Raw genomic sequence first — 24427 nt, 5'->3', positions numbered from 1 at the left:
GAAAAAAATTCGCCTGGTTGTGGGCTGGGCTGGTCCAAAATGCCAGTGCCAATTTTTTGTTCCAGTCCGCCACTGACTAAGGGAGTACTGTACAAAATGCGTGTAAAAAGGTGTATAAAAGTGTGTGTTTAGGAGTTTTACGGCCTTAAAACATGTATAATAATTGTAAAACTTACTTACGTGGATTTTGTTTATTGCGGGTTATTTTTAGAACGTATCCCCCGCGATAAACGAGGGACAACTGTACTACACTAACTACATAAGTTAGTATGGTTGCAGGTTACATAAATAAAAACAGTTCATGACTCGTACATCTACTGTGTAATTTGTCGGAGTTTAGGCTAATGTTAGCAGCTCTGTCCTACTTGCTGATATAAATGGGAATGTTTGCTTTTCAGCAACCGGCCACCTCTGGTTCACAGGCAAGTCTTCCTGCCACCCCCATAATGAAGTAAGCTAAGAAGCCAAACAAGGAATCAACATTGTGGTCTTACAAGTTTATTATGTTCTCTTGAAGAACAATGTCGTCTCTGTTTTGCACTTTTTCTACATGGATCACTACCTTGTAATGTCACGGGGGTAGTGGAGAGGTGCAGGAACGGACCCAGGGAATTAAACAAGTGCTAACTTTAATAAACTTTAAGAACTTTAATTAAAACACAAAGAAACCAGGAGCAGGATACAAAACAACCAAAGGGCACAAAAAACAAACAAATGGATGTCCAGGCAAAAACACTAACAAAAGGAAAATAATCCTCAGGCAAAAGAAACAGGGCCATAGGGTCTAGTCAGGGACTAGAGGTTCAGGGACAGCAGAAAAAGGTGAAGAAGGTGAGGATGGCGGAGGCAAAGGCAGAGCCCCTCTGGAAGCCAGCGGAGAAACAGGGGCAGGAATCGGTCGGGCCGCTGGGTTGCCAGTCCATTAATGTCATTCCTTAGGGAGACCAGACTCTGGTTTGTGTTGGAGAAGGAGATAGAGATGCACTCCTGGCGCTTCAGGAGTGCCTCCTCAAGCCGACCCAAGGAAACCAGGTCCATTTTTGGCCACACAGAAATTCCTGCTGGGTCCAGGAATGGTCTGTCTGTTCTGTCACAGGGTTAGTGGGGAGGTGCAGGAACAGACCCAAATGCAGGGAATTAAACAAGTACTAACTTTAATAATAACCAAAATGATGAGCGATAAAACACACACACAAAAAACAGGAGCAGGATACAAAACAACCAAAAGACACAAAAAATAGATTAAAGAAAAAGCGGCTGGATGTCCAGGCGAAGACAAAAGGCAAATAATCCTCAGAGAACACAGAGAAACAGGGCCACATACACACAGACACCAAAAACACAACAGACAGGACTAATCATGGGCAGGTGAAACAAATCAGGGGCAGGTGCAAAATCAAAAAAGGCGGGAAACAAGACAGGAAGTACGACAGACAGGGTGGAACTACAAAATAAAACAGGGAACACATAAATAAACCCAAACCATTACATGTAAGGCCTAAAGCTTAGCTTTAGCCTCAGTCTATAGTGCAATATCAGTACCTTTTTAATTTTTTAGGAGGTTTAACAAATTAACATTTTCTTAATTAGCTAGATAGCTACAGCTGATTGACAGTTTTAGCTTCAGACAACAGTCTGAAGCTAGAAAATGTCTGTAAGCCTGCTTTTGTCTCCCTCAGTCTGAAATCAATGATCTATTGTTTTAAAAATGACTTTCAAGTGGTAAATCTGCCATATTTATCACGATCATTGTAAAGTGCATTATGTGCAGCGAGAGACTTGAAAGCTTGAAGATAGATTAGTCATTTCAGACGAAAACATTGCATCTTAACTCTGTGTGAATCTTTTTTTTTATTTTAAATCGCATCCATCTCTTCTCCAAGTAGGCCAATGTAAAATCAAAAGGCTTAGATTAACTTTATGAAAACACAAGTTGTGTTACTTTTGAAACGATCCCTGCAGGTACTGCATGAGCTCTGTGAGATCAGGATTACAGTAACAGTCACTGTTTCTCCTGTTTCCATTTTCAACTCAAGGTCAAAAACATTTTGTTTTGAAAACACTGTGCAACCTTTTGGATAAATCTTGTGTGTGTGTGTGTCATCAGAGAAAGACATTTAAAAGGTTGTCTGAAGTAAGTCTCCGTCTGCCATGAATATTTGCTGCACAGGGGAAATGGCGCTACACTGTAGATACTAGATACTTAAAATATGTTTTTCAGTATAGCTGGAGGGAACTGAGCTTTGGAATTTTTAGTTCTTACTACTCAGTGAGAAAAAATAGCGACCACTCATTACTTCACAGCAGAAATAAACATATTTACAGTCTGGTACAAAAAACAGTTTTGGTCTCTATAGCTAAATTCCCCATTCATGACAACTGTACTGAGGGTGAATTTATATACAACTCACCTGTTCAGATTATATTAAGGCTTAAAGTTATGCAGAATTAACAGAGATGCTGCTTTGATTGACAGGTGGATGCTGTTACATGTGGCTTGTTTACGTAACTAGGCATCATTCAGCCCGCCTCAGGTCCACTGATGATCCACGTCTTTGCTGATTTTTAGATTAGAGACCAGACCATAGATATTACGTATATTATATTATATTATATTATATTATATTATATTATATTATATTATATTGTATTATATTATATATCTAGGAGTTATATTGAGCAGGTGGTCAGAAACTGAATCCTAATTCTGCTGTGTCTGCTGGGTGTGTTAACAAATTTATAAGGTGATAATATGTTGTTTTTTCATTATTATTATTATTATTATTATTATTATTATTATTATTATTATTATTTGTGGCCAGGAAATCCTGTGGTTTTTTTTATTCATGTATGCATTAATACCTAAGTGTAGTATTTTCATAATGGCTTGCATGAATTGTTGCAATAGAAATTGGGCCAATTAAGAGGTTAATGAGCCTCTAAGAATGTAGCTGTAGTACTGACCTACTGTATCTGTTGGATCAGTGATGAAAATGTACTGAAAATGGAACAGCCATGCTTTACTCTGTTAGAGGAGAAAATAGTGATAGCAGTTGAACTACTTTTTAAATAATTAACCTCAAACACTAGCTTTGAGGGAATAATGTGTTGTATGTTTTGGCTCTTTGCATCTATCACTAATAGAGCGTCTACAGCCCAGAGCAATTGCTTTGCACAACTATGACCCACATAAACACACTGAACTCAAATCAGCATTTTGAGCCGCTACGCAATCCCTCGCCCAGAGTTAGAAACGTGTTTTATTGACCCGTAAACCAGTCCAAAACTCATCATTTATATGAACTGCTCAATTGGTTAGGAGCAGCTCTGCTGACCAGCTCTGCTGACGGTGCTAGATAACGGTCTGAGCCAAAGTTTGATGTTTGAATCCTATTCAAGGCCTTGAGGTCCTGACTCTGAGGGTGAAGTAATGGGAGCCGCTGGCCTCAGGTTCACTATGACCCAGTTCTGTCTGCCTGGACAGTGTTGGAGGAGAGGAGGATGACTAGAGAGGAGAAATGTCTAACTGTACTAACTTCCAAACATTCAAAGTAATATATAGCATGACTTATTGGTCCTTTCAAAAATAAGTTCATTCAGTTCATATTTTTGTCACTGTATTAGACCTACTTCTCCTCAAACTGGCAACTGCTGCTGTCTTGCTTTCATGAATGAGTATAACAGTTTCCTGTTCTGAAAATGATCAGGGAGCCAGTATCAGTGTCCAGTACACATTTTGTAAATAAAACCGAGGAGACTTTTTCCACCTGGAGATTCTTAAGTATTTAGACATTACACATCTGAAGCAGCTTAGTGTATGAGGACAAAAAGAGGACAAGAAAGACAGTCAGGGAATGGGAATAATCACAGGTTTAATGCTTCAGTCTTTTTATTCTTATTATTCAGAAGCCAGCTTTTAATATTCCTGCTGAGTGCTGAGAGCAGAGTAGAAATGAATAACAAAGCCTTTATTGACAAAAATGTTTTCTATTTGAGAACAGTAGATTATTATTAACAAAAACAGATTATCAGGGGAAAAAATAAGGTATTCCTCAGGGTTCTTCCTTTCAGCTTATGTATAAAATAACCAGCAGAAGCATGTCATGGTGCAGGCTTTCGGATGTACACAGATGATGTGATTATATATGTATCAGTCAAGTTGAATTTAAAGGTTAATGAATGATGTATTGAACAGTATTCCGAATATAATATATATCTGTCTAATGTTAGATGTCAAAATAGTGAGCCAGGCTGTAAACTTATACAAGTAAATTCATTAATTCAATGACTTTTTTACATTAAAGTCAGTGTTGGTGTGGCATGGTGGTGCGCTGGTTAGCAATGTCAGAAAGGAGGTTTCTGGTTTGAACCTCAGATTGGACCTTTCTGTGTGGAGTTTGCATGTTCTCCCCGTGTCTGCTTGGGTTCTTTCGGAGTACTCCAGCTTCCTCCAAGTCCAAAGACATGTGACTACGGGCTATTTAGAGAGGAATGTGAGTGTAAATGATTATTTGTCTCTAGAAGTAAGCCCTGCAAAGAACTGGCGACTTGTCCAGGGTGTACCCGGACCTTTTCCCAATGCCAGCTATAATTAGCTTCGACCCCACATAACCTTGGTAAGAAGTGGTTATGGAAGATGAATGTATGGATATAGTTACTGTGTTCTTGGATGGAAAGGTGATATTATGTCATATTGCTGATTTTGGGGTGCCCCGATTACTACAACACATTTTGAGCCCTTACTGCAGCAACCCGGCTTCGATTTCAGCCTGGGTCCTTTGCTGCATGTCATCCCCTTCTCTCTCCCCTGAATTTCCTGTCTAACCCTCCAGCTGTCACTCTATAATAAAGTATTGCTAATTTTCCATAGATGCCCAAATAACCACAATATGGCTTATATATTGCCTATATTTGCGCCTTTAAAAATAAGCATTAAAATACAAGAAATGCCTTTAATATAAACATATTGCAGCTTTGTGTGGGTGTACAATCCATTATGGATGAATTCACGTGTTCATAATGATAATAAATATAGAAATTAGGGTCAGGGTGCAGGTCTGCGTTGTTTGGCGTCTCTCCCGTGCAAACTGTCTGCAGACCACTGGTCTGGATCCTGCTTCATTTGCATGATAAGAGAGGAGTGCATGATGGTCCTGAGATTGTTGCTGTGACGACGCAGAGGAGACATATGGCTCTTTCAGAGAATCCTCAGGGTGTCAGGATAGGTGGAAGCTCTCGCTGAGTCTGTGCAAGGTTGAAAAAAAAAAACAAGTGAGAGAGATGTTTTGGTCTTTCTAATGTAGCCGAGCTTGTGACGCACATTAGTAATGTTTGTGTGCGTGTCAACAACACCACCCACCCACCAACCCGCCCCACATCCTCAACCGATCTGTATTGGCAAACAGCTGCCCAAAAAATGTATGATTAAAGATGCTTTCCTGTGGGGGAAAAAAGAGAAGTCTCACACAATAGAAGAGGATGGCTCTATGAAATGAAATGTCTGTGCACAAAAACATAGTTAGGGTGATTTGCGTGGGAGGGAAAGTTGCCCACACTTCATTTGTGAAAGATTATTGAAATGACTGAGGCGCTGTTGTTTGCTGCATTTGGATGCAAAACAATGACTTTCCTATACATCAAAAATAGCTCTGTCATTACACGCCTGACGCTGTCCTGCCTTATCACCAAAGTGCTTCTTTTTTTTCACCATCATACAAACACATGCGTGCTGATGTTGTTTTTCCAACAGTCTACCGAGGGCAAAAAAAAAAAAAAGAAAAGAAAGAAAAACACAATGCCAGCCCTGTGTTTGTGAGCAAGAACACGTGCCGCCCTCAGACTTTGTGAGCAGCTGGCAGCACCATCAAACATTCATGAGAGAGATGGAAAGACTGTGAAGGACAGTGTAGACCCAGGGATACAGAAAGAGAGGCAGAGACGGAGAGAGTGTGAGCTCACAAAGGTTAATGGGACTTATCTGCATTAACTCTGAGCTGCTGTTGTTTTTTACGGGACGTTGTTGTGTGTTTGAGGTGGGTCGAGGTGAGCCACAATCGAGTTTCTGTCACCGGTGATGCTTCTGTTCTGTCCAGTCTGCGGCAGCTGCTCAGTTCAATATAACTGAGAGATACAGGCCAGATTTACAGTGCTGCACAGCAGCTGGCAGCATGTTTTTCATTGTCGTACTCTCATCAGTCTATTCAGAGCTGCATGAGTGTGTGTTGATGGTAAAATCATACCCCCAAAATACAAGTGAGCGCACCTGTAATTCTGCTCTTTGTGCTGGAAGCATTATCATGCGCATGTAAATGAGCTGTAGCAGTTTCCTCTGAGTCTAGACTTAAGTGTTGAAAAAACACAATAGAAGGCACTCGACCCTTCCTGGAGGACCCATCACATTCACTCAGGACTGCTTCGAAGAGAAATAAGAAAAGATGGTTTTGAGGCTTATTTTTTTGGTGGTGATGTGAATTCTTTGACAAACACACCCCATGCTGTGAAAATAAATGTGAGTGGTACCATTCTTTGGTGCCGTAAAAGTATAAAAGATGGTAGTTGTCGAGGTAAAAGCAACATAACTTTGTAGGGAAAAAATGTGCTATAGATGAAATAAAAACTTGAGAGACAGCCAGTTCCAGAGAGACTTGCGTCAGCATACTGGCATTAGCATATTAACATTTGTGAAGTGTTAAGGAATAAAGCAGCCTTTATTACTTTCCTGGAAACTGTAGTTTCTCCTTCTTATTAGGAAGCAGAGGGTGAGACGAGGTGGTTGCAGTCAGAACCCCACCGCTAGATGTTACTAAATCATGCAAATAGGTCATTTAAATCAAACACTAATAACATAAAAGTCTTCAGTTTTTTCTTGAGAATGATGTATATTAACACACTGCAACACCTCGACTAACAGTAATGTCATTTGACAAGCAAGCTAACGTTACTTACACTTTGACTAATGTCACTAATGTGACAAATCACAACAAGTCTGTCTTAAAGGTCCGGTGTGTATTTACTGACCTATATCCGGGAGGTTACAGATTACAACCGACTGAATACGCCTTCGCCTCACCCTCCCCTTACGAGCCTATGGGTAAACCTGCTGTGGCCATGAAACTCCCAAAAAAGGTGCAAGGCCCTATCCAGAGCAAAATTCTTATTTTCAGCTGATTATGCATTGATGATGAATATTATATTGCATTTCTGCCAATAGATCATTCTAAATCTTACACACTGGACCTTTAAAACAATATTCAGGTATCCCATATGTACATTGAAACAGGTTTGATGTGCTGTAATCATTCCTGACCATTAAAAGATCCATTTCACTGTAAGTAGGTTGGGGACTAAATCGGCAGCTCTTATTCTGTGTGAAAAACTAGACTTAAAAATTATTGACCTATCTTTTAACACTACTTGAACTCTTCACATCTTGTTAAACAATTTTCTTTTTAAAGAAAGTAACACACCTTCCCTCCAGAGACCATACAGCTTCTTATTGGCCCGCAGACCTGCAGTCTCCAGGAGTGAAGCCTACAGTTTGACCCTCTTTGAATATACAGTAATTGATCTGGTGTGCGTTTAAACAGGGGAAAACATCCCCTTCAATTTTAAGGGAAGGATTAATTATCCTTAATTGATTTTGCCTCGGGCGTTTGTGCTCACTTTGCATTTTTAAGTTTTACTGTCACATATTTTCTAACAGCTGTTCCCTTTTAGAGTTTGGATCAAGTTCACATATTGTAAACATTCTGCATAGTGTGTATTGCGACTGAGATGAAGACGTTCAGAGCAGCCTTGCAGTATTTCACACTGCTCTGCACGGTATTTCTCTGTCTGCAGACTCTCCTCACATAAACCTGTTTCTTTTGTCTCGATCTTGCCAATGGCACGTGGGGGGATAGATCACTAGTTGACTATAAACATGCACTATTTTGGCTGTGTGTGTGTGTGTGTGTGTGTGTATGTGTGTGTGTGTGTGTGTGTGTGTGTGTGTGTGCTGGCTAGACTTTGATCAAGTGTGCCTTGAAATAAGACCTGTGCCCTTGGATCCACAAGCCCAGAGAGGGAGGATTGAGGTCAGCTTGTGTGTGTGTGTGTTGGTGTGTGCTCATCCGCAGCAGAATGAAGAACATCTTAGAAAGTTAGAGCGATTAGCCGCGTTAGGGTCTGTGCTAATACTGGCCCATATCTGCCATTGATCCTCATCAAGCCCATATGTTCCAATAGAGGGAAGCACTGAAGCAGTTACGTACAGTGACCAGGTTAAAGCTGTGTGTATTTACAGTGATGCAATGCTATTTACAGTGTGGATGCTACTTTATCTAGCCAGCCATGTATGGCCCAGTACAGCAATAGGCCTAACACTAATACCGGGCCCTGTTTTGTCGAGCGTACGGCAGCATATGTACTGTACTTTAGCAGGTAGCAGTTGTGCTGCTGCTGGCTCTGTGACAAGGGCGTCTCTAATGGAAGTGTTCAGAGGTGATGATGATGACAAATGCTCTTACAAATCAGCTGTGACTGGGAACAGGGTGTAGCATGGCCTATGTTATTATAAAAATAAAGTGAGTGTGTGTGTGTTTGTGTGTGTGTGTGTGAGCTGTGCTTTTCATATTAGCCCAGATGGTCAAGAAAGGCCTAGTTGAGCCCTGTCTGTTCTGGCTGACTGTGAAGCTGAGAGCTTCTCTCTCTCCCTCCATCTGCTCGTGCTCAGAGGAATCTCTGGTCCGCTGCAGTAGCGGGGCAGTTATTAGCCGGCTGGGTCTCAGGGACGACAGTAATTAAGAGATGAGATGGACTCGCTCTGTCCTCCAGGAGCAGACTGCTGCAGCATCCCAGCTCCCTCTCCCCCCCTCCCCGTGGCATCCAGGACCCACCTCGCCTCCAACAACCATTCTGTTTATATAGCAGGTCAGAGAAAACAGGGCAAAACAGACAGACTGCACGGGGCCTTCGTTACACTACAGTATCCCTGTTCTCCTTCAATGTCAATGACAGTTCATCCAAACCATCTTCTCTTTCACAGTAAACTTATTGATGTGTAAACTGAAACATTTTAGGTCAGCCACACCACGGTGAAACTTTAGACTTCACTGTTTCAACCCATCGTTCATACACAATTAAAACTATTTCTCGAGATGTTTGGATTTGGTCCCCCATCTTTCAGAAGTGAATTTGCATTAGAAAAGGATCACCTCAGGGCCTGTACGGACAAAAGAGATGATTACAGCGAGCAGCAACTCTCTCAAACGTGCAAAACAATATAAAAATTCTATTAAGATAGATTTAAAAAAATAATAAAAATCCATAGCTTAGCTTTAAGCACTTACTGTGTGAACCCAGGTAAGCCAGCTTTGGATGGAAGCAAATATTATTTCAGGTATTGATTTAAGCAGCATTATGTTAGATTTGTTATTTGCTACGATTCAGTGCCCCACAGTTTCAGAGTGTAATCCACTCTGGTTAATATGGACAGCTGTACATGTGTATTTGTTATTACTACATTACTTATGATCCAAAACTAGAGAGTCGACAACTTTGCTAACAGCCAAACATCAAGCAAGGTCAACAACAGCAGACATAGCAGCCAGCCAATATTACTGACTAGTCCAACAGCACAGCCCAGCTCGGCGTGTGTCTTTCAGACTTTTATTTCATCAAGCTCTCACCAACCACTAAAAGTCAGTCCCACATTTACTCTTGTCCGGTCACTCTCTCCTTTTCTCTTCTTAACTTCCTCCGTCAACATCCTCTTTGCTCTCTTCTCCTCTGCCATTATGTTAATAGAGATTGCTGAGCCCGGTTACATTGCCCACTTGCCCAGCTTTGGTTCTGGCACGACAACAACTCGGCTCCCCATCAGCATTCATGACTCCTCTTAGCTTTCTCCCTTGTCCTCTTCGTTCTCTTCACTTCTACCATTAGCTATGTCCATAGAAGCTGCTCAGCTTGCTTACTTGCTTATGCCTCCAGTTGTCTGTTAGCAGTCCCCCAGTGCCTGAAAGCTTTTGAAAACCTCCTCACAGCATACCGAACCTGTAAACACTAACACTGTCCTGGTGCTTTGAGCAACCAGTCCCCGACACTGACTGAGCAGAGCTAACTAGCTAACAGCAGCTATAGTTCGCAGAAGTTTACTTTACTGTCCATCAGGAAACTCATGATCAACTCAAATATAAAATCAGAGGGAGAGGACATCAGAGGAAAACCAGAAAACTTTCTCAAATTAACATCTTTAATAAATTAATTAAATCAGTTGCTGTAAACAGCCAAATCATCAAATCTTTAGATTTAAAAAGCTGCTGCCAGTGAATGTTTGGATTTTTTGCTTGATTAAAATAATGGGTTCAATTATGAATTGATTAATTGAGTCAAAAATTGATAGAGTGTTTCACTGCTAAATAACTAAATACCAATATCTCTAAATAATCCACCATCCAAGCTGTTAATCTGTTGGTACTGTTTATGCAATCACATGATTGTAGTAGTAATTATCAGCCAATACATGCCTGAAAGTCACATGACACAATTTCACCATTTTAATTGGCTGTTGCATGAACCTGCAAGAACAGTTCAGACCTGATGCAGCTCAGTTGCACTGATAAGCTAACGGCAACACTGAGTAAGATTTGATGACAAGTAAAACAGTATATGGAGGGTAAAGGTCACGGCTGTAATGCCCTAAAATATCTCCATGGGAACAGTCGTGAAAGAACAGTGTGCGTGTTAGATGAAGGAAATTTAAGTTCAAGTTTGAGAGAACAAGTCGAGTGAGCAGAGAAGAGTCATTTTTCTGTGAGAAGAAGGTGACGTGAGGTATTTCTTGAGCAGGTTCTCAGCCAATGACAGAATGACTGTAGCACCCAAAGGTGAATGCAGTAAATCACAGAGATGGCAGCGTGGAAAGTGCAGTGTAGATTTTACTTTATCATCTGACACAGAGTTTGAGGCTAAATTCCACCTGCTGCTGCAGTATTCTTCCACTGCTCCGTGCTGAGTCTGAGCCTCTTCATCCACAGAGAGCTGGCATCCATGTTGGTTAGCCGAATGTACAGGCTGGCTCGATGTCTCTCACAGTCCAACGCAGACAGACAGAAAATCCCATCAAGTCATGTTTCACCTTGGTCAAAGACACAGAGTGGGGAAAGAGGAGCTGCTGCTGAATACACAAGCAGATATCAAGCATTGTAAAGAGCTGCAGGACAAAAGCTGCAATCAATCCCTTATCAGCTCAGACAGGGGCTATTCTCCGCTAAGTTTATTAACACGATGAGATCATTGACGCCCATGATTACAGACCCAAAGATAAGATTTGCCTCTGTGCGTCCCTTTTTTGATTTGACCCACCAGCTTGAGGTCACATACTGAAGCACAGCTGCTGTGTGTGTGTGTGTGTGTGTGTGTGTGTGTGTGTGTGTGCTAGGCTGTCTTTTTAGTGAGGGCTTCTCTCGTATCTTTGACCTTTCAGCCGTAGCCCCACCTGACTTCCCTTCTCATTTCCTCTCCTAATTTGAGCCGCCTCATATGAGGAAACCCTGTCCACATTCCAGCGGCCGTGATGGTTGCCTTTTGGTGTGACGACACCTAATCCGTATATTTGTGTGTGTATGTGCGCACAAGCTCACTAATGGACTTGTGTAAGAGGCTCAGAGTGCCACTAGGCTGCCGGTCTAAGTGGCATGTAAACCCACCCTTCAAACGCACACACACACACCAACACACACATGCCGAAAGAAAAACATGAACAGGAGCCAAAACTAGTGGATGTTGATGGAAGCATTTTTTTAATTTTTTAAATCAGTGGAAATAATAATAAAAAAAGAATTATAAGTTAAATGGGATTTTAGGAAAGATGATGAAGGACCCTGCTGACCAACAGTAAACAGGTCCAGCCATCTGTTCGGTCCATTGACAGTATAAAATTAGTAGACAGAGCTTCTTGATCTGAAAAGTGAGGCCACTGCCAAAATGCCTTAAAACTGCATTTTTTTTATGGCCAGCAGGGGCCAACACCACTGGCTGCAAAAGTAAGTGTGTTTGTATTGATGGTAATGGAAAATGACTCTACTTTTCACTTGATTTATTACATCAGTAAACAGTTTCCTCACAAGTTTATGGTCTCAATTGGTAGTTTCAGTGTGTTCTTCCATGCAGCATGATGTTCATTTTAAAATGTATTTAGTAAAATAAACATTATAGCAGGGTATGCTTTAAGAAGTAGCAACCTTGTGATTAGGTCATTCTTAGTGAGTCCATCCAGCACAACACACCAGGCTCACAAAGCTCAGATAAAACTGTCAAACAAGGCAGTGTTGATCCATTATGAGTCCAGATTCTGTTACTGTGTTTTCTCACCTCAAATAAGAAAAATATTTTGTCAAAACCAAGCGCAGCCCATCTTGCATTAGTAGGTCACCAACCAGCTCCAATGCTCTTGTCCAAATATGGTTACAAAATCCAAAATGGCAACTTCCATAACGCAAAAGGCAAGCCTTCAAATGGGTTGTTCGCAAACCAGTGAGTGATGTCACAGTGGATTTACATCTTTTCTCTCTCCCCATGACAATCAACATGTAAGTAGAGGGTAGTTACTGACAATAATTAATTAATTTGGCAACAGAGAGATAAGAAGTTGGACTATATGTAAACATATAAATAGTAATTTGATATAGACTATTATATAGTAATTAATGTTGAGATTTACCAAGTTCCCCAGGTTAGCTTGGCATGCTAACATCAGGGACGCTGAAAGTTGCTGCAAGGGAACATGAATGTGCCAAATCATCTCATCCAATAGCTGTGGAGACATTTCAAAGTTCGCCTCATAGTGGCTCTAGAGGAAAAGTCAGAGGATGCCTAAAAGTGGGATACAGTTGTCCCTCACTATAACGCGGTTCACCTTTTGCGGTCTCGCAGTTTCGCAGATTTTTATTTGTGTAATTTTGCATGTTTTTTTTCCAGCGTACTGTACAGTATGTACAGTAAGTTGTGTTCGGCGTCCTGATTGGCTATGGGAGTACTGTACAAAATGTGTTCGGCTAGTCAGATTTACATAAATGTTCAATCACTAGCAGTGTGACTCTGAAGTGCTGTATGTTTGCAGTCAGAGGAACTGTGAAATACGCGTGAGTTACTGGTAATAATTTCTTATGTGTCAAACATTGTAGATTGATCATTAAAATTAAATTTGTTAGGTTTGTCAGGTTTTGATCTTTAGTTTCATTTAGATTTTTGTTAAATCTGCGAAGGTTTGAACTTTGAGAGTGTTTAAATAAGAGAGAATATAAGAGAAATGTGAGAAAATGTTAATGCCTGTCTGAAAAAAGTGTAGAAAAGTGTGTGGTTAGGGGTCTTACGGCCTTAAAACATGTATAATTATTGTAAAAAATAAGGCTGATTATTTCGCGGATTTCGTCTATTGCGAGTTATTTTGCGAGTTATCCCCCGCGATAAATGAGGGACCACTGTATATCCTCTGGGGACTATCGATGAACATATTGTGGTGGATAACATTCTCTGGTGACCAGGAATGTCTGTGAAACATTTCATGACAATCCATCCAATAGTTGTTCATGTATTTCAGTCTGGACTAAAGTGGTGGACCAAAAAAACAGACCGACATCCTTAAAGGAATGCTGCTAGCGTGGCTAAAAATTAGGATCGATTCATAAAGACATTTCATCATCAAATTCACTCGGTGCTTTACAAGATTATACTGTCTGTCTTGTATCAGAAAAAATAGATTTCATTATCCTAAATTAGGCATTATTACTTTCTTTAATTGATGTGTTTGCAGTGCACTAATCAACAGAAAGACAGTCCTGCCATTTGTTTGTTCAATCAACCGACCACTCTAAGTATTCAGTCCTGAATGTGTTCATTGTTTCTGAAATATTTTATACAGAAAGTTGCCATATGATTATATCTTTCCAAGACTTATAGCTCTCATGTTTGGAACATTCACTTGCTAGAAGTCTATTTAAGGTTTGTGTGTAGGTTGGAATGGCTATCGGTCATAATATATTAACCTCTCTCAGCACTTCAGGTCCTGCATACTTTGCACATGTAGGAGTGTGACCAAGAGGAGGGAGATACAGTGATGGTGGGATGGTGTGTATGTCCATGTATCTCTTACATAACTTCTGACTTCATATTTCCACGTGGCCACAATCATCTCTGTCTGTCTCTGCTTGGCCATCAGTGTGTATCCACCCCGGCTTTAAATACAGATTCTAGCAGGATTACCTTAACACCCAGATCACCCCCCAACGCCACACACAAACACACACACACACACATCCTCCTCAGCCTTCTAGCACACATTATCCCCACACTTTAATCCTAAATCCCCCTGAGGTCAATCAAAAAGTTCCAGGTCACAAAGTTATGACGCCGGGGCAAGCGTGGTATCCTACTCTTCCCACTGGCTGAGGATTACACTGGCTGACAGGGAGGGGACTTGTCTCTAGTGGGGACAGTTGCTAAGGGGTCAGATATGGTTGACTGAATTACCCTTCCACACACACACACACACATGTGGCCTCATTCTGCTCTCCATTTCACAGATCCTTCTTCTCTTTATTTTTCCTTCTTCAAAGGCTTATTCCGATTTGTCACAACTAGAGTTATTTTCATAGTTTGGGCGATCATTTTGGTCATCATGATTACGGTGTTTGCTTCGATCAGGTAACACAGCAACATTGACCATGTTGAAGAAAACAAGTTATCTGGCACACCACCTTTATGGATCAAGGTTTGGTTAATTTTAGCCAACTAAAATTGTTTGGCAAAGGTTAGGGAAATTCACAGTCATGGTTAAAACAAACCAAATGTTCAACGTAGGTGGAGATGGAACATGGAGAGTGGTCTCCAGGGTCAACGGCACATCCAACCAAATACCCCAAAGAGATCTTGTGGTAATACAGCATCACGCTACTTCTGCCTTTGGTCACAAGTGGTTGCTTGCCAGGAAAATATAAGGGGTGTTTCAGCTGCTAAATGCTCCACCAGCTAGTTGCTAATTTTGTCTGTCTTTTGTTGTCGGGTTTATCAGTGTTCTGTAGCTGAAATCATGCTGCCTGCTGCACCTGAAAATGACATTCATGAGCAGTGAGAATGAACCAAACCAGTAAAGTTGCATGCCGTGAAACCACCATAAAGCTGAAAGACTCTAAAATGTTTGAACTAAAGAGACCTGCAGAGTTTGCACGTCTGACTCAAACATTAATATTGATTAGTGCACTTTTAAGGTTTGATTAAGGCAAACAAAACTTATCAGTCAAGTAAGAGATAATTGTCACAGTTAAAGGAAACCAAATTTGACTTGTGGTAGCAGACAGGATGGCCAAAGGCCTCTGGGGTCAAAGTCAAACACTACAGTCAAACATCCACCACAGGCGACATCACGCCACTTCCGTCGCCGTTTCTCAGTGACAGCAATCATTATTTGTATAGTTACTACATGTTAGTAAGAGGGCAGGTAAACATGAGTCTTTTTAGGTTTTTGACCAAAGAGCACGGTTTACCACATCACTCTCACGGAGAAAGACACAATCAGTCAGATCAGGCTGGTTCAGTAAGATGTTTGAAACAATTCCAAATTGTCCAGGAAAACTGGATCTACTATACTGGAAGTATGAGGAAGTTTGAACCAGGATGGGGCCTGACTGCTCGTCTTTCTCAGATCTCAGTATGATGGCCAAAACTACAAAAACAAACCAGATTCATGCGTAAACTCTCTCTCTCTGTGAGCCAGTATCCGCACAACTTGGACTCATCCCGGCCTGTTATTGTAGTATGATACACCCTCCACTTATGAATAGCAGCGCCTCCACAACCAATGACCGCGCTAAGTTGCTGATGGTAAGATTCAGAGCATAATTCTGCTTACAGACTCATATGTCTCATTCAGATGATTTATGTTCTCATTTACCACCCCCCAACCCCCGTTCTCCCCGCTCTATAGCTCTCCCTTGCGTTTCTTCCCCCCCACCACCTCATTTCGCTGAACGCTGCGTGACAGAGGCAATAAATGCTCTCAGCATCGTTGGGAATAAGAGCAAAACACAGTCAAATCTTGTCCTTGCACCCAGGGAAGCATCACAAGAGCACAAACACCTGTGACGCACGCTCTCCTCATTGAGGCTTGCCCACATCTAGTCTGACAGGAATAGCATTCACTTTTTCCCCCCTTTATCCTGCTCGCTTTCATTAATTCATCTCACAAAAAAAGAGAAGGGGGAGTTGGGAAGGGCCGTGAACTTGTTCATAGAAGAAACAGAAAGACGAGGACAAGCACAACAGGGGCTTTAATTCACCTGTTTTGATGCCCATTCATGTGCTAACGTGGTCTTTTATTGATATAATGCCACACTGATGAGGCATACGGTGTTTACACAAACAGGATGTGTGCGTAAGTGTGTGAGAGTGACTGGCTGGATGCTTAGACTCTTTGTGTGGGCGTCCATGTATTTTCAATTGATTGGGAGAGTTTTGCCGTGTTCGAGAGTCATTATAACTTTTTCTATAATGTGCTTGTTCCAGCCGTGGAGGCTCTAGCGGCACGCATTCTGAGGAGCTAACAAGCAAACAAGACAGGGTCACATATCCGAGTTCACACTTTTTCATGTGACTGAATGCGCACATGTACAGAGGACCCACTGATCGGTCAGCGCTTTGGGTTTCTAATGTCATGTGATTTACGAGCTGCGTCTGAGATGTGTACCCCGAGGTCAGAGGTCAGCAGAAAGCATGACTCCAAAAATTACCGTGACCCACTTCTCTAGATCTTCCTGAAAGACACTGCGTCTTTGAAGGTGAGGGATTTCTAGGTCAGTACTGGACACTGACAGTTAAAATAAATGCACTTCTAACTTTTTTTTAAAAGTCAAATCATTTCTTCATCTTTACCAAATAGCTGCAAAACTAAAGACACTCCCATCAGCCACACCTTGCACCTGTCGCCTGTATTTATTGCTATTTGGCAAATGACCATGCTAACACATGAAACTAATATAGTGAACATGGTAAACCTACATGTTAGTGTTGTCATTTCATTTCAAACATTGGATACTGGTACACTGTGTACGCCATGTACTTCCTGGAATAGTGAGCTAATCTTGGCAGGGTTGCAGAGTATGGCTGTTTTGAACTTAACGGAAATGACGATCGTAACTTTACCAGTTGTTGTTCTTCGCCGAACTGCAACCAGGCGTGCCATTGGCGCCAATGTTTGACTGCCAAAATATAAATATAAAACATATTTGTATATTGCTGTATTCACCACAACCGCTTAATTTATAACAGCTGCCATTTTCACAACGCCGGTGGTCCATCTTCTTCTTCTACATAGCCAAAATGGCGCCAATTGAGGGTGACAAGTTCTACACAACTATTTGACATGTATAAGAGCGTCATCCGAGTACTCACAGTACACTGGATGACATAATTTACAGCGTGAAAGCACTTATGTACTCAAAATAGCAAGTGTAAGTATAGCAGAATGCAAATTGAGACACAGCATAGGTATAGCCTCACAGAGCAGCTAGCATGGATGTCTTCTTCTCTTGTTATTAGATCCTTGTCAAACTGTCATGCGTGGCTCAGAGAAGCAGGAGCCATTATTCCACCAATTCTGCACATCAAAGTCCATCCACAGGTTACTGCATATGTGCAAAATAAGTTTTATAAAACCTTTGGTGGAAATAAATGTCCTCAAATGATGTCACTTGAGTCAGCGTTGGTTGGGGCTGAAGACTACAAGTCAGAAAATGAAAAACAAATATGGTTTGTGAAGCGATGTTCCTACTCCTTATCCTGTTTGAGGCGAGCAGCTTGGGGCTACATTAACACTACTCACGTCAGAAAATCGCACTGTTTGCAGTTAGACTTGCATTGTGGCTAGGTTGGTTTTGTATGTAATCAGTCCCACTCTCAAGATATTTCTTTGTCCTTTTCAAGCTTTATTTTGATAGAGACAGCTGGAGAGTGACAGGAATGTGGGGAGAGAGAGACGGGGAATGACATGTGGGAAAGAGCCACAGGTTGGATTTGAACCTTTGGCTTCTGCAGCAAGGACTGAGCTGTCACACATGGGGCAGCTGCTCTACCAACTGAGCTAAACACCACCCCACTCTCAAGTAATTTTAAGTGTGACATAGGGCAAAGAAGGAACCATGAAAGTATCCCATTGAGGCTCAGACATGTTCACAGTTAAAGAGAATTTTAAGAAAATAAAATACACTTTAAAACTTGGCAGCAGATGCTGACTCACATGTACACCAATGACCCCTGATAGTGTTCACTGCAGTTACTTAGAGCTGGTTTGCTTTGGAGGAGAAAAGTTTCATTTTGTCTGTAATTATTGTCTGTTGGCCTTTGACCAGGGTGCAGCTGCAGCAGGTCTAACCATGCATGAAATCCTGTTGTTTACTCGTAAGCTATTGTTGATGATTTAATTTCAGATGTCATCTTATAACATGTATCCATGTTGCTTTTTGAGTAGGTCAGCTTCAGTCAGCTGCTGCCGGCACCTGTTTCAAATGTTTCCAGCCCATTTAAAGGCCCTAAAAGTCCACAGCTGACCAGTGTTGAGCTGGTTACTTGTTGTAACTTTTGTACGACATTTTACTTTCACAAGATCAAATCAGGTTCTGTCATGGTGTGAGAGTGTGATTTTAATGGTTACTTGATAAAAACTTTAGCCTGAAAGTTTTAATGTTTTAGACAAACAAGTAATGTGACAGGCAATTCTGATACTGACAACACCCAACACTCCTCATTAAGATTCATGGGCTGATATGTTCTTTGTAGATTGATACTACTTGTTTATACAGAGAAATGCTTAGAAAGGCTGGTTTCATTACTTTTAACAGGTGGAGAGACAACTGTCACCATAAAATAAGCAGACTGTTTCATGTCTGTTGCACTTTAAATGAGGTGACACGTCTTTGAAGTCACCCTCCATATTTGTACCACGAGGAACATTTCTTCAAATGCGCTCCGCTCATCCAATTACAGCTTGGCCTTCACACACAGTCTGGGCATAAAGGGAATATTACGATTTCATCATTTACTTATCCTTACAGGGTCCTGTCACATTTGTGATTCACCTTGTTGCTGCGCTCTTTTTCCTCAGAACTCTTCCACAGAAGGCTGTCAGCCTGAATCAGGCTGTTTGTGAGCCCCTGGGATGAGACAGAGCTTCACTCACATGCCTCCGGGGAACAACGTGTTGTTTTGCGTATCAAACCATGAGCCAGCAGATATTTATTTCTGTTATTTGGAGGTGGCACCGGGAGACTGACCTAATTTAATTAGTGACATTGTAGGTAAACCACAGAGGACTGGAAATTATGTCTGATAGCTGTGTTTGAAATACACCTGCTACCTCTTCATATATTGCATAATAACCAGTAACAACAAACCTTTTCACTGGGCAAGTGGTCACCTGATAAGTTCTATGATAAGGAGGCAATAATACAAGGTGAAAAACATGTGATGCAAGCTTAAAGTTCAGAACATTGCCAACAAGCCTCACTTTAACTCGTATCTTTACAGCTGGCTCTCTGCTTCTTCTTCCCCCTCATCCTCCCCTCTGCCTGCCTCATCCTGTCTCGCTACATTTTCAGCACTGGTGGATAAAACCTGAACTTGAAAACTTGAAAATTATTGATGAAAACCAAATCACCAGAGGCTACCTTCAACATCTTTGATGTGTTCAGGCACAAACCCAACAGTCAGTCCAAACTTCTCAGTTTGCCACAGCAGCTCCAGACTCACACTCCACTTGACTCAGTAAAGTATTAACATGCAGGGTGTGTTAACTGTGGAGATTTAATAGGATTTTACACGATGATTAATGCTTCTCATTAGCTGTACACTATGTGCTAATGAGCTCCATTTTCATGTAAGCAAAGGAGTGGTTGTTAGTTGTTGATGGTTTGGGATGGCAATGTTGGTTGGTCAGTCCACGACTTTGGTTCAGACTGAAGTATCTGAGCGATATTAGATGGATTGCAATAAATGTTTAAACATTCATGGTTCCCAGAGAGATGGAGCATACTTTGGTGAACCTCTGACTTTTAGGGCAACCATTCATGGTTTTAAGTAAAAGCTCACAACAACTATTGGATGGATTGCCATGAAATTTGGTACAAAAAATTGTCAAGGCCTGACAACACACTGAGGAGAACACTGTGACCAAACAACACCTGGTGCATCATGATGATGGTGAAAAGGTGTTTCAGCTGACCAGCAGGAGCACACAGCAGCCAGTAACCCAGATAAATAGGAAGAATCGACCAGTCTGGTGAAGTCTCTGGTCATCTCTGGTCGCATCCAGAGATAAATGGCTGATTAGAGTTGGTTGGTTGAGATAAAATCGAATTGTGTGTGAAATAGTAGATTGTACACTGTTTAATAAGTACTCTTGTCAATGCTACCTTGATGAAGTGTTTCCTTGTCAATTTTCCTACTGGCCGCTTGGGCAACTGACAGTCACCATTTGGTCAAAATTTTAAGATGTTCCAAATGGAGACTCAATAATCCTTCAAATGGGGATAACACCGCACACTCATCCAAGGCATTCATGGTGTACACACAAAAAATGACAGTACCTGTATGAAATGATGGTGAAGTTCAAACCTTCCCCAGTTCCCCACCTTACCTCACACCTGGTTAATTGCCACATCAAGTTGATTCGTGACTGTTGTATCGTTGGTGTTGGGAAGTTACAAAAGTTGTCACCCTCCCTGGATTTCAAACTTCATGAAGTGTGAGGGGAGGAGGTTTTTCTGCTTGAAGTCTACTGAAGCCTCCCACTTTTTAGCTAATACTAAACTAGCAAGCAAGTAAGAACTCATGATAAATGAACACAAGCAATAAAGACCAACAGTTGTTTTTTTAAGACACTTTAAACTTCAAATAGCTGAAAAGAACAATTATACCTGCTAATTTTATAAAGTGAGGGGCTAATGAGCCACATACCTGACTGCTCATGCTGTTTGATTGCAGGAGCTCTTTAAAAGGGACAGCGGTACATTGCATTAAAATGAAGCTTGTTGAAATTAACATGACCGAGCACAGTATGATTGCAGAAATGCATGTTGTCAAAGTCATTTCCCGTCCTTGGCAGCTCTACTATACATTTGATCTATTTCAGCTCCAGTAGACCTTATTTAGCTGATAAAAGCTTGATTTCCTTGCAACTAAGTGTGCTGATGGAAAAATAGATCAAATTTATGGAGAGGAAGTTTGAATCCCCCTGAGCTAAAGTGCCCATGGACATCTATTTATTGTATTTTCAAAAATGTATAATAAAACTATTATTTGACACATTTTTTTGGTTGCAGCATTTTGTGGGTTATTTACGTCATGTGAAGCTGAGGTTTGGGGCTAAAATACAGCAGAAGAGACAACATTAAAACTGGGACATGAGTGCGATGTGGGGAAAGAATTCTTTTTTGAGGAACACGCTGGAGGGAAATGACAAAAAGCAGTGTCACAGTGACTTACTAGAGGAAGTTACAGAGGCAGGAGATGATTTCAGAATTTTTGGCACCGTTGCAGATATGCAAAACCTTGTTAGTGGAAAAAAACAGAGCTTTGTATTTTGTCATCTGATTCTGTGCTTAACCATGAAGAATGCCCCTGGGTATGTCTGGACCTTCACACAGGGTAATTCTAGTACATTATGATTTGGTTCTTAGGGGTGAAAGTTCATTGTTGCCCTTGGAAACGGTAGTTTTGAAGGCAAAATGTTAACTTAATGACTCTCAAGTGCATTTCACAGTTCTCTGTGAAATGCTCCAGAAAGCTTATAAGTGGATCTTGAGTTTCATTTTATTTTATTTTTTATCCAACGTGGGTCTAATTTATTTTTTTTTATCTTTGGCTATCATTTCTATCAGTTATCATATCATTACACCACTAAATTCTGTGCTTAAACCTGACATTGTGGTGATATCACACTAAATTATAGTGAAAGGACGTCTTTAGCTTCTGATGTGATTGTGATATATTTCATTCATCCACTTTAATAACAATTAGAATCAAAACAATAACATTGGGTGGGGTACGCCCTGGACAGGTCACCAAAATCTTTGGTAATAATAATTTTCCTCATGGTTTGGCCCTCAATACTTTACTTTACTGTTTTAAAGACAGTAGACAGTGACAGTGAGATTAAAACTTTTTTTTTTACAATTGTTAAACCTGTGCCTACGTTGTGCGTACGTTTTTCAGTTGTATTTTTCTATATTGTGCATATATCTATATCAAATTCCCATTTTTTTCCAAAACATTTGTTGTGTGAGAACCACTTCTAATGTGATGTATTTACCTTTGGAAAGAATATGTTTTAAGGAGACTTGAATAAATGTTGCTATATAAATAATTCTTTTGGCAACATATGCCGCTCCTGCCATAATAGCGCTTTGTCGGCTCCTACTACACACAAGCTAACATTTCAGGTGTCGTTTTAAAACGCGCACATTGAAACTGGGCTAGAAGTCTGAAATCACATTTGACTGGATACATTTATGCATAAGCCCCAAAGGTCAAGTAGAGGATAAGGGAAAAAGAGAAGAGAGGGATTTTGGTATACATATTTAGCATATATAGCACAAGCTAGGCTTGGTTATCCAAACACAGACAGTTGAAACTATAACTAAAACTTTACTTGCTGGTTCAACTTTGACTTAAAAATTAGTTGAGCACAGCCTGTTATTCTGTGCAGAATGCTGACACTTTGGGTGCACTGACTTTTAGTTTTACCTCCCTGAAGTTGTTTAGATGACATTTAGTGTTTTTGAGTTCCCAGATTCCAGCAATTAATTAAGTGAGTACAATGTTATCATAAAAATTAAAACCTAAGTTACGATAAAGCTAAATAATCATTTATAGGGCTGTAAGTGTGACACTGCATATGAAAAATGCTGAACATCAACTCTGCTAATCACAGAATGTGATTACATAACCTCTCTATTTTCGTACTTCCTCCCACTATCTCATTCTCCCTCAAAATATTTTTCATTTAGGTTAGAGGGTTTGCTGCAGTCAAATTGGAAAGGAATTATCTTTATAAGTCAAGCTTCCTCTTCCCACCGAATATGTGAGCGACAGAAGGGGTGTAAGCCTCAGAGCTTTCTGATGGTTTATTTTAGCCACAGTGCGATCGTGTGCCAGGAGACTGGGACTGAGAAAACACAGCAACTCTAAAACGCAAATGGATGCTCAAACAACAGAGGACACTGAACATGAACATTGCTGCCTGCTATTACAGTTTACACACAGGCGACATATGGTCATAGTGTACTATGACACAACCTCATGAATCCAGAGCTAATTGCCGTGAAGACATATCTGCTGCGTTCGAGTCCTGTCCTTGGTCGAGTCAGTGTTCTATAAACTTAGCTCCTTAGTGGGGTTATGCTATCTGGCTGTGCCTCTACAACAGCTGGCTGCTTCATTCAGATCTCTTAGTGCAACTGGAGGCCACTGCCACGATCTCAGTTAGATTTGTGGAAATGCAGATTATAGATATTCTCAATGGGCTTGTTCTCATCAGGCCAACCGGCGCTCTAATCCACTTCCTGTCAGAGCGTGTAGCCTGAGCCAGATGAGCCAGATGTGAGTCCTGATGACTTAAGTCTTCAAGTTTTGGCATGCAACATCAAATTATGCAACTTTTAACTTTTGATAACAGCCATCACGCTGTCCATACTAAGCATGTTATTCATCCAATCGAGCTTTCCCTGTAGGTACAATTCAAGGATGTCAACAAAAACCTCAGCACTCACTACTATTTAATCCTCTGGGGAATGGAAATCAGCTGTCAGGGCCAGGCCTCTCAAGTCTGTCTCTGCTAGTATTGATCACGGTCTGCTCCATTGGCCTGTTGGGCTGCCTACGGCACGCATGATAATGCAGAATCTCGCTGCTGTCCGCTCATAACCTCTATAACTCCTGGAGACTGGAGAGATTAAGTTCCAACTCTCAAATGATTAATCAATTTCAATTACCCCCCATGTGATCAATCATATTCTCATTAATGTCTAAAGCGTTGCCCACAGCTGTACGGGGCCGATTACCACTCGGGCTTCCAACTTGAACAGCTTTATTGCTCAAGTCCTTGTAAAATATCTTTTACAGTCTTGTAAGAAGCTCAAGTGGCTGGTTGAGGGTGACGCTGCCTGATGTTTGCATGTCAGCGGTCAGTCGGTGGTATCTTGTGCTGTAACCCAAGAGACCACCGGCAGGAATAGTCTTCTGCTGATCATCAGGATTCCCCATCTTCATTCTGCACTATTAAAAGACAGAAAAACACCTCCATCCTGCTCTGAAGTTGAGCAATCTGTTGGTCCCTCCCCAAAGAATTCCCATCAAATGACGGATTTCCACAGCTGGAGAACAGATGTTATAATTAATC

The sequence above is a fragment of the Larimichthys crocea genome, chromosome XVI (assembly GCF_000972845.2).
Source record: "Larimichthys crocea isolate SSNF chromosome XVI, L_crocea_2.0, whole genome shotgun sequence".
NCBI classification, from domain to species: Eukaryota; Metazoa; Chordata; class Actinopteri; family Sciaenidae; genus Larimichthys; species Larimichthys crocea.
This window is presented reverse-complemented; position numbering follows the sequence as displayed.